This window comes from Carassius carassius, chromosome 6, assembly GCF_963082965.1.
Source record: "Carassius carassius chromosome 6, fCarCar2.1, whole genome shotgun sequence".
Taxonomy (NCBI): domain Eukaryota; kingdom Metazoa; phylum Chordata; class Actinopteri; order Cypriniformes; family Cyprinidae; genus Carassius; species Carassius carassius.
The window spans coordinates 9,245,228-9,257,116 of NC_081760.1; positions in this window are offsets into that span (position 1 = coordinate 9,245,228).

Genomic DNA, 11,889 nt, shown 5'->3' on the forward strand with positions numbered 1-11,889 from the left:
ACTTTTAATATTACATTTTATACTACTTCATGTGGTTTTTAAAAATAAATAGTACAGGCTACAGTTCCTAATTTTGCAATCCGAACAGACTTTAGTTTATCGTTTTTGACTTATTTTTCTTCTCTTTTCCTCTCTTCCCCAAAGTCTCTCTGTTCATTGCACTTGCACTTAAATACCTTTTTTCCACTTGTGTGGTAATTGTGCGAGCCGCACATGAATGAATTTCCAGGCCTGCCGTGAGGGGACCGTTTCATAGTCCAGAAGGTTCCAATTTCATCACACAGAATGTATATTTTGTATGGGGGACATTCTCAACACGTCAGAGAAAAATGGCTGGTGTATATCTGTAAAAAATATATAATTATAAGACACAAAAATCGTTTCAGACTGTTTCGTTTGCACAAAGGGGTTAACAAAACATTTAACTGTCACGCGCAGGCTCCGAGCATCTAGGGAGTTAAAGTTAATAAATGCTTTTCACAGCTTGTGTTTTGCCTTCCCGCTATACTTTGACTAGGCAGTCAGCATTCGCCTCAGCAGCCATAAATTACAGTGCGGTGTGTTTGCCTCAGGTCCTGATGGTTTATTTCAACCGTGTTCCTTCATGACAGATTTGACAATGTGGCTGTGAGATCCTCTCCATCTCGGCTTTTTGGCCTCATTAAATTGCGTGTGATTCTGTGTCAGAACATCTGTGATGGAGGAGATACTGCAAATTTTGTCAGGTGAGCACTTTAGCGTCTGACTGAGTATGTGGCACAGTTTCACCCGCTACAGTTTCCGTTTGCCCACTTAAAGTCGTAGAAGTAATGTAAGGCATTGATGTGTGCACGTGTCTGAAAGACGGAGCGATGATTTCGCCCCAGAGGAGACTCGCTGTATTATTTCAAGCCTGCATTAGCCAGATTCTGCTAATGGAGCAGGACTATAACTCAGCAGTTTGAAAGAGCTGTTGCCCTGAAGCACAAGTGTCCCTTTGCCCCTAAATTTGAAAACAGATTACAGTGTTGATGTGCAGTGACTGTACATAAATAGTGTTCAAATGCAAACAAATTTTGAGTGCATACAAGGGCAGAAACATAGATTTGCACCGTCCGTCACGTACCGTAGTGTGATGTAGCCTAATGCATTGCATGTTTGGTCATTTGACCATGTTTTTATACTGTATATGGTCAAACAACCACAAAAATATGAAGCCGCACAACTGTTTTCAACACTGATAATGATAAGAAATGATATTTGAGCAGTAAATCAGCATATCAGAATCATTTCTGAAGGATCATGTGACACTGAAGACTGGAGTATGCTGAAAATTCAGCTTTGCATCACAGGAATAAATTATAATTTAAATTGAAAAGAATAGATAATAGTTGTTTTACATAAAATCTTATATCTTTAATAAATATTTTTTTTATTGTAATATTGCAAAATATTTGTGTTTTTATTCAGTTTATATATATATATATATATATATATATATATATATATATATATATATACACACACACAATGTGGCCAATTTTTCTGAAATATTACAATAGCCTTCTGTGTGGAACACTTCATTATTCACAAAAATGTTCCCTTTTTCACAAAAACCTATCATGTCTGTACTTTACTGTAACATATTAGGGCAGTTCTGGGTTGGTGATATTGTGACTGAGATATTTCAAATGATATTCTAAATCTAAAACAAGGATATTTAAATAAATGACTTTTCACTTTTTGCTTGCACCGACAACCACGGAGTAGACTGTTGCTAAGCAAATATCTAGGCCTGATGTAGCCAACAGTTTCATTATGGTTTCATCTCCTTCAGTTCAAGTTGAATTAATTTCACAACAAATATTGTCCATAGATGAGAAGTGAAGGGACCAGAACCCTTTTTATGGTCCAGTCACTTCTGCTGCTTCTCAAGGCAGAGAGGAAGGAGAGGAAAGGAGGCACAATGTGGTGACAGAGAGCTCTGGTCCACACCCGGAATCAGACAATAAGGGAAGTCCTGTCCCATAATGTATTGTGTTTAATACAGGACCAGGACGGGGAGAGGGAATTTGTCAATCTAGCTGTGGGCTGTAACACGGTACACAAATCAAACTACCGGCATTGTGCCAAACCTTTGGAAGGTTCTCATATGAAGAAAAAAAACAAGCGATTTTTCTTTATTGTGTTGTACCGAGGTCTCAAAAGCACAAAATACCACTTCAATGGGGCTGAATAGTACTCTGTAAACAGGTGATTGCCATATGCACCCATATGGCATGGCAGACGTTTATGATTTAGTACCATTTACAAACTTTGGTGGGGCAACGAATGTGGTGTAAACATGTAGACGATTGTACACATTAACTACGGAAAAGCCTTGTCTTCATTATTTAGGCTAATGGGTTTGCATGCCATGAGTGCAATGTTTGTGTTGCTTACTGTTTAATGTAAAGTTACTTTACTGAAAGTGAACTAAAACAATTTATGTTTATTTGGGAAAAACATTATTTGATTTTCTATTATTTTGGTTGGTCTTGTTAGTACATACCGAATTGACCATACATGTGAAAATGCTTCTTTGTGTACTGCATATTTGCGTATCTGTAGAAAATTGAAATGAAAAAAATAAAAATAACAATGAATAGAATAATAATAACATAAAACAACAACAATATGACATCAGTGTCCTCAGTTAGGCGCATCAGTATTTTGGGCATCGTGGTCAAACATATAATCTGTTATGGATTTACTGTACACTGTAAATACTTAATCTCAAATTTAAATTGACAGATTAAAGATTATATGTATTTTTCTCTACAAAATTTAAACTGGTAATATCAAAGTTACCCAGAAAACAATAAAGTGGTCCAAATTAAACATTACTTAAAACATTGAAAAAGTTTTGGAATCAAACTACAATCTTTACATTCAGTAAATAACTTTGGTTTCAAAAATCTATTTAGTGCAAAAATACAATAATTTTATGGAATACTATTATAATTTAACAAAACTGTCTTTAATTTTTTTTTTCATTTTTATTTTTTACCATGCAATTTATTCCTATGATGCAATGCTGAATTTTCAGCATCATTACTGAAGTCGTCAGTGTCACATGATCATTCTAATGCGCTGATTTACTGCTCAAGAAACCATTATTATTATTAATGTTGAAAACTTTTGTGCTGCTTAATATTTTAGTTTTAACCATGATACTTTTTTAAAGAATCTTTAATGAATAAAAAATTCAAAACAACAGCATGTATTTGAAATTATATATATATATATATATATATTCATTACCATGTAAAAGTTTGAAGTGTCACTTTTGATCAATTTAATGTATCCTTGCTGAATAATGTTATTTTTTTTTTTTTTTTTTTTACATGAAGTTTACCTTAGAAAAGCTGATTAGGTAAACTTGATTACAGAAGTGCTTTACGAAAAGAGACATTAAGTCTACTTTATTTTAATGAAGTATGTTTATAGAGGCATCTGGTCTGCATGGCTTTTTCCAGAAAGGCCAACTAATTAGCGCAAAATATACATTTTATAGATGCTAAAATTTACATTTGCATTCAATTTTCATTAATGTTACAGTACCATTATTTGAAACATGTTCAGAAAATATAATCAAGTGCCATACTCAAGTTTCATTATGAATTGCCTACAATATACACAAAGGTAATTTTTCCAGAGAGATTTGGTTGTTTATAACAAATCATTTGTTAAAAGACGGTCAACATTTGCAGTGACTCTTTCAGACATCATTTGAAAGACGTTGTTGTATAACGTTTTCAGCAAAGGGGAACACATCTGTTCTTTGCCATGCAATATGAGACTATGCTATATTACAGCACAGACAGCAACATAAGCAAACTGGCAGTTGTTATTGCAAATGACTTATGACAGTATAACAGTGATTAATCAGGAGAGAATTCTTTTAATGCGTGGCTTTACATATTCATTGCATAAATCACGGCAAAATAGTGTTGCACACACATAACAAAGCCAACAAATGAGGTGTTTCAGTTTCTAATAGAAAGAAATAACAGCTTGTGGTTAACAAATGCATACAAAAAGTAAAGCCTGTTCAGATGCCCAGACAACACTGGGCCAAAAGTGGTGATCTCACTCGCTCACGGTTTTGACAAAGTGACCAAACGAATAGAGGAAGACGTTTCGGTTTAGAGGCAGCTACAAGTCTCAGTATGAAGGAGAACATGGTCTCCGTGGGCTACATCAGGCAGGAGCGCGTCGGTGAGACTGTTTCATGCTTCTTGGACTATGTCATGCCTCCCATTTTCAGCCTGCCAGCATCTATGATCCCAGGCAACTGAGGGACCTTCACTCAGTGTGTGGTGGGTGACACAAGTGTAAAGAAATACATGGGATGGGATATGCTACAACGAGTAGTTGCAGTGTTTATTCTTAAGACAGATTGTGGAAAAGGACGCATTATGCCTAACTTTAGTAAGTTATCTCTAAAATCAACTTGAATAAAGATTAAGAACAAAAACAAAAATGGAAACATGCACATGCAGGAGTACATAGAGAGTTGTTTTTAAAAGCCGTATACTCATGCGTCAAGCACACAGAAAGACAAAATTGATACATATGTCAGTGATAAAGATTATGAAAATAATGTCATTATGTATTTATTTTCAGTTATGGTAAAAGAAAAGAAAACAACTAAGAAAAAAAACAACACGGCTGGTGTTTTTTGTACTTTCAGCTCTGATTAAGCTCTGACATCCTTGACGATACAAATGTCCCTTGAGGAGGGCCATATGCTTAGACTAGTCTTCTTTTCATTGTCAAAGTCAATTTGACCTTTATTTAGACAACTTTGAACTAGACACTGGAAATGTGACTTTGTGAGTAGTTTTTAATTCACGGTATTTTAAATTTTAACCCCCCACCCCGAACAAGTGCCTAATGGACTTTTTAAATAACTGGGTGGCTCTCCATACAAAAGCATCTGGGAAAAGGAAGGAAGCATGTATAAATAAGGGGAAGATGTGTATGTGTGTGTGCACGTTTCATTTGCATTGGAAAGGATTCAAGTAATAACAGACATCACATACACAAACACATATGGTGCATCAAAAATAACATCTGCGCACAAAAAGTGGTGCAATGTAAACTTTAACCTAGGACACGAAGAAAAGCCAGTGTAGCAGAGCGGGAGGAGATTAATATATAGGACCCTAGGAATACTAAAACCCTAAGGTGATGTATCAATGCAGACTACGCCACCCCTTTAAAGTGAGGGGAACTAACAAATTAAAAGATTTTTAGACACAGGTTCGTTACCAGGTAGGGCAGAGACTAGGAGGTATTAATGCACATGTTTATTAGGTTTACAATAATCAGAATACTTAAGACTAAAAATACAGCTCAATAGAGCTAAACAACTATGACTCAATACAATACACACAAAACAAAATGACTAAAACTTACCCGTGGCCAGGTAGGCTAGCTGTAAAGTGTTTATTCTTAACACCACACACACACACACACACACACGTGAGGCAAGTGATCACAAGGGGCAATCCAGTCTCAGTGCTCCAAACACCACCAAGGCTCTAGTACAGCCAGCCTCCTGGCACTGGGCCTAACACACAGAACACCAGTTATATAAAACATGCACAGTGCTTAAAAGCAACAAACAATTATCACATAATAGCAAGCAAAACAAAGCAACAAAACAGCAACACCGTCTTAATGTCGCTCCATATAGAAAAGGATTGTCCCAACCCCCATAAGATGGAGCACTCCCAGCAGACATTGTTCGTCCGACAATTGGTCAGCAAGACAAGTTAAATGGTTGATAACAGAATGAATCTTACAAGTTTACTCAGTGACTTGACAATCATATTCAGGTGAATAAACCAGGTGGAGGGTAATGACAGCCTACACACCATCGCGAAGTTGCGAACAAGATCCAGTTACAACTTTTAGGCGGAAGCCCACATGCCCCAAGGGGCGGAGCTAACAGTGACGCATCCCAGGTGGCCTACTCCCAGCCCTTATATTACACATACCTGGTTCTGATTGGCTGTCATTTTAAATGCAGGGGAGGGAACTTAACCAATCTGCCACACCAGGTTCTGTGGAAGTAACAAACAAACAACAACAACAAAATATATCTGTTCATACTCCAGAGTAATTTGTCTGTTATTCATGTTATATATATTATATCCAAAAAGTTCAATACATTAGCACTTTAATCTAGGGATTAAAGAAATAGTTCACACATAAATGCCATCCAAAATGTAGATGAGTTTGTTCATTGGAACAGATTTAGCATTACATCACTTACTCAACAATGGATCCTCTGCAGTGAATAGGTGCCGTCAGAATGAGAGTCCAAACAGCCAATAAAAACATCACAATAAACCACAAGTAATCCACACAACTCCAGTCCATCAGTTAACGTCTTGTGAAGCAAAAAGTGGTGTGGTTGTAATAAACAAATTCATCAAGATGTTTTCAATTTCTAAACTCCAGTGAAAAAAATACTCATGTCTGAATCAGGAGAGAAATATGCACAGATCAAGCACTATTTACAAGCGAAAACAGGCCAAAACAGTGCTTAACAAATTAATAGGTGGATTTTGATCTGAAAGGAAATCAAGGGATTTACTTTTTTTCACTGGAGGAAGTGGATTACATACTGTTTTTGGCCAGAAACAACATTTTAAAAATAAATCATCTTGATGTATTTATTACAAACATGCGGCATTTCAAAGTTATTAATGATGGACTGGAGTCATGTGGATTACTTGTGGATTATTACAATGCTTTTATCATCTGTTTGAACTCTCACTTTGACTCTAAAAATGTACTTTTTCTGATGGGAGTATAAAGTACTGAATAAGAGTGACAGAAAATAAGTAGCTGCTAAAATTGTAAGAGTGTCCTGCAAACATCAGATAGCACATACAATAAGGGAAATGCACTGGATATATATATATATATATATATATATATATATATATATATATATATATATATATATATATATATATATATATATATATATATATATATATATATATATATATATATTTTTTTTTTTTTTTTTAAGTATCATAGTTTTTACTGATTTAAAAACAGAAATATAACACAAAAGTGTATTAACCTACTAGCTCAAACAGTGGAAAATGGCCGTACCAATGCCAAGGTCATGAGTTCGTTTCCCAGGGAATGCATGAATTGGAGGGAAAAAAAGTATCTTGAATGCAGTGCTAATCGCTTTGGATAAAAGCATCTGTCAAATGTGTAGATGTAAATGTAATCCAAAAACAGCTTTGTTATGGATTCAAAATATGAATTGCCATGGATGAATAATCTAACAAGAGAGGTGTTAGGACACAACATTATCCAGAAATATCAATAAAAGTAAATTTTTTTGGAAACCATTTTATATATATATATATATATATATATATATATATATATATATATATATATATATATATATATATATATATATATATATATATATATATATATATATATATATATATATATAACATTAGCTTAATGCTGCAACTGACCAATCAGAGAAGTAGAAAGTATTCTAGAGATATGTGCCACTATTAGCTGTAACAGATAAACATATTGTTAAGGCACGCTATATCTTTACAACTGTTTCTCACTACAAACTTCAAATTAGTTGGCTGACTCAAAAACTGAAGCTCATTTTCCAATCCACCTAAACTTCAGAAGGGCTCATTTCAGTTTCATGATTTTTGAGAAAAATACAATCATAGTGATAGCACAACATGCAACACCCAATACTGAGGCTTGAGTGTGCTTTGAGAACCAGCTAATGTATAAAGTCACACGATCAAATGAGGTCACAATTCTGCTTCTTCAACACTCTAGATGTTATAGGAAATACAGTATCTGACACAGAATAAACATTTTATAAACTCATTTATAACAATATTTACAACATCTTTCAATGTCCCTGAAAATGAGCTCTGGTCAATAAACACTGGTCAATAAACACTTTTGGTAAACAAACAGCATAAACAACTGCTGTAATTTTTTTCTTTATGAAAACGTAAAAGTTTGAAACTATGCAGAGTACAATATATTGAAAGAAGAATTTCTGTTCTTTCCTAAAAATTATGTGATGACCTGTGGAATGAAAGAATTTGAATTTGCCAATCTGAGCTATTGAGCTGAAAATGAATTCATTTCAGCTGTTCTAGCTTTCGATGGCACAAAAGACAAATGGGTTAAACTTTTAAATGCATTTTCTTTTTTTCTCATGATGCATACATAATACAGAATGCATGACTTAAACTCAAATTACTTATTCCTGGAGCTTAAACAGTCATGGCCAGAAGACCTGCTAGTCAGACAGTGCTGCTCTGTTCTCATATCAAACTCTTAGCAGTCTGATTATGGATAAATACCCCCCTCTGGAGGATATTTCAGATTTAAAAAAATAATCTGAACAAGAACTAAGCATATACTAATAAAGAACATTTATAAAGCAATGCACAATACATTTCTTAAATAAAATACAGTAATGGATATGCATATATTATTATTATTTCAGCTAGGCTTTTAATAATATCAATAATAATGGCAAACAATGCTTGGCTTAAGTTATGGTAGGGGATGATATGAGATGCCCCACTTGAGAGCAGTGTGCATTTACTGATAAATTGTAACATTTAGCCCAGGGATGGGCAAGTGATGATAGTGACTAGGGCCAGCACTTTTTCTCCTTTAGACCTTTATATCCTTTAAAACATTCTAAACGCAACCTGCATGACAGTTAAAAAGTGCTGATTCAAAAAACAAACAAACAAAACAAAACCAAGGCAATAGCACAATGGCAACGCTCTGACAAACTTCTGCTAGAGTTTTAATGGATTTTTTTGCACCCACATTTGAACCTGACTGTGTTAAACACACCGCATACTCAAGAACATCAAAGAAAATGCTCAGCTTACATTAATGTGTAATATCAGAAAAGAAAATTCAGCTAACAATTGTGTACATGTGAGTTTTTTTGTTTTTTCATTAATCAAATCAATAAACCTAATGACTAGTGTGAATCTACAATTTCCATAGTCATGAAAATAAAGAAAACTCTTTGAATGAGAAGGTGTGTCCAAACTTTTGGTCTGTACTGTATGTATATATATATATATATATATATATATATATTCACATTGAAGGCATCAAAACTATGAATTAACACATGTGGAATTATATATGGAATTATATACATAACAAAAAAGTGTGGAAAAAAATGAAAATATATCATATTCTAGGTTCTTCAAAGTAGCCACCTTTTGCTTTGATTACTGCTTTGCACACTCTTGATATTCTCTTGATGAGCTTCAAGAGGTAGTCACCTGAAATGATCTTCCAACCGTCTTGAAGGAGTTCCCCGAGAGATGCTTAGCACTTGTTGGCCCTTCTGCCTTCTGTCTGCGGTCCAGCTCACCCCTAAACCATCTCGATTGGGTTCAGGTCCGGTGACTGTGGAGGCCAGGTCATCTGGTGCAGCACCCCATCACTCTCCTTCTTGGTCAAATAGCCCTTGATGCCTTCAGTGTGACTCTACAATTTTCATAGTCATGAAAATAAAGAAAACTCTTTGAATGAGAAACTGTGTCCAAACTTTTGGTCTGTACTGTATATTTATATATAAATAAACATTCTTGAATCATTCTTGTGTCTTGTCTTGCCTCTCAACAACTTTTAAAATATCGGCTGTAATTTAGTGACTCCATACGCTGATTCCAACTTTAACTTACTTGATAATGAGCTAATTCACCTTAAGAGGTTAATCAATATACTGTATAATTCAAGAGACTAAGACTTTTAAGGTTCTTCATTTTTTACAATTGTTTTAAAATTGATATACATCAATTTTACAAAATTGATATTTCATTTATATTTTGTGTAAATTCATGTTTAAATTGAAAATTGTGACTCAAAGCACACTTAGTAATTAACCTCTGCTGCATTTTGAATCAAAAATCACATTTAAAAACAAATACTACTGAGATTAATATAATGATGCTATATACAAAATAACCTGACTGCAAACTAAACCAACAAGGGACTAGAACTGCGGTCCTGAAACTGCAGCCATTGCTATATCGTCCAGTACGGTAGGTGGCGCTGTCACAAAAAACTAGGGTCCTAGATCTGCAGTCCTGAATCTGCAGCCTTCGGTTGTGCAGGAACATACTATTTTAGTCAAACACCACTGCGTCACGTAACAGCAAAAAAAAACATGAACAAACACTGAACGATTTTATTTTTTATTAACTTACATTAACACGGATTAATAAATGTATTGTTCCATGTTCGTTTGTGTACCACGCGCAAGCAAATCCATGTCTTCTTCTCCGTTTTAAGTGTATCTCTGTGGCAGAATTACAGCGCTACATGCTGGTCTGGCATGTATACTACATCGGTTTCATGTGGACGCGGATATTTCTTGAGACGAGGGAAAAAAAGATCGGATTTGGGTAAGCTCCGTCTCCGTGTGGACGGGGCCGAAGAAGTAACGGGTACTTACGGTTATGGATAGAAATGTAGCGTAGTAAAGAGTACAATATTTGCCTCTCAAATGTACTTGAGTAAAGTCATGAGTACTCCCCAAAAATGATACTCGAGTAAAGTACTGATCCCTCAAAATTGTACTTAAGTACTGTACTCAAGTAAATGTACTCCGTTACTGTCCAGCTCTGGTTATACCCTTGATATTGTTAAATATATAAACGGTCTACCATCCTGATTGGAAAACACAATTTTCAGTCATTTATTTTTTGCTAATGATGTACTCTGCTTAATTGAAACCGGGCTAAAACCGAATGGTTATATTGGTCTAAATGAGCCTACTCCACCAAACTACTGTTAAAAGCATGAGCCCCGTCAGACTGGTCGTGGCGGAGGTGTTGCAACAATATATAGTGATATTCTCAATGTTACCCAGAAAACAGGACACAGGTTTAACTCATTCTAAATACTTCTGCTTAATGTTACACTGTCAGATATGTAAAAGAAATCTGTTGTATCTCTTGCTCTGGCTACTGTGTATAGACCACCAGGGCCGTATACAAAATTCCTAAAATAATTAACAGATTTCCTCTCAGACCTTTTAGTTACAGTTGATCAAGTGCTAATTGTCAGAGATTTTAACATTCACGTTGATAGTACAAATTATGCATTAGGACTTGCGTTTACTGACCTAATAAACTCTTTTGGAATCAAGCAAAATGTCACTTAAAATTTAATTATATCACTTGGAATCGATCTTACTGATATACAATAGATATCGTACCTCAAAGTGATGATGTTACAGACCCTTTACTTGTACCTTGCATGCTGCATATCACTGATATTAACTATATAGCTCAGCGTTACCGTCTGAGCAGAACTGTTGTTCCAGCCACCAAAGACAGATTGGCAAAAAACCTGCCTGATCTATCTCAACTGCTATGTGTACCCAAAAATACACATGAACTAGACGAAATGACTGGCAACATTGGCACTATTTTCTCTAATACATTAGAAGATGTTGCCCCCATCAAATTGAAAAAGGTTAGAGTAAAGCATACTGTGCCATGGTATAACAGTAATATCCACTCTCTCAAGAAAGAAACTCATAGTCTTGAGCGCAAATGGAGAAAATAATGTTGATCCAGGATCATCAGAAGATGTTGATCCAGGAACATGTCTTACTTGGCAAAATAAGGGTGACCGGCCTTATCATTCTTCAGAATGACAAAGTGCCTATGTGCGCAAAGGGAGGTCCTCATGAAAGTAACTGTCTAAATGGGGTCCATGGGATGTGAAATATACAAACAACACAAATCAGAGATGATCTTCAGTGTCTTTAAGGCTGGTTCCAATAGCTTA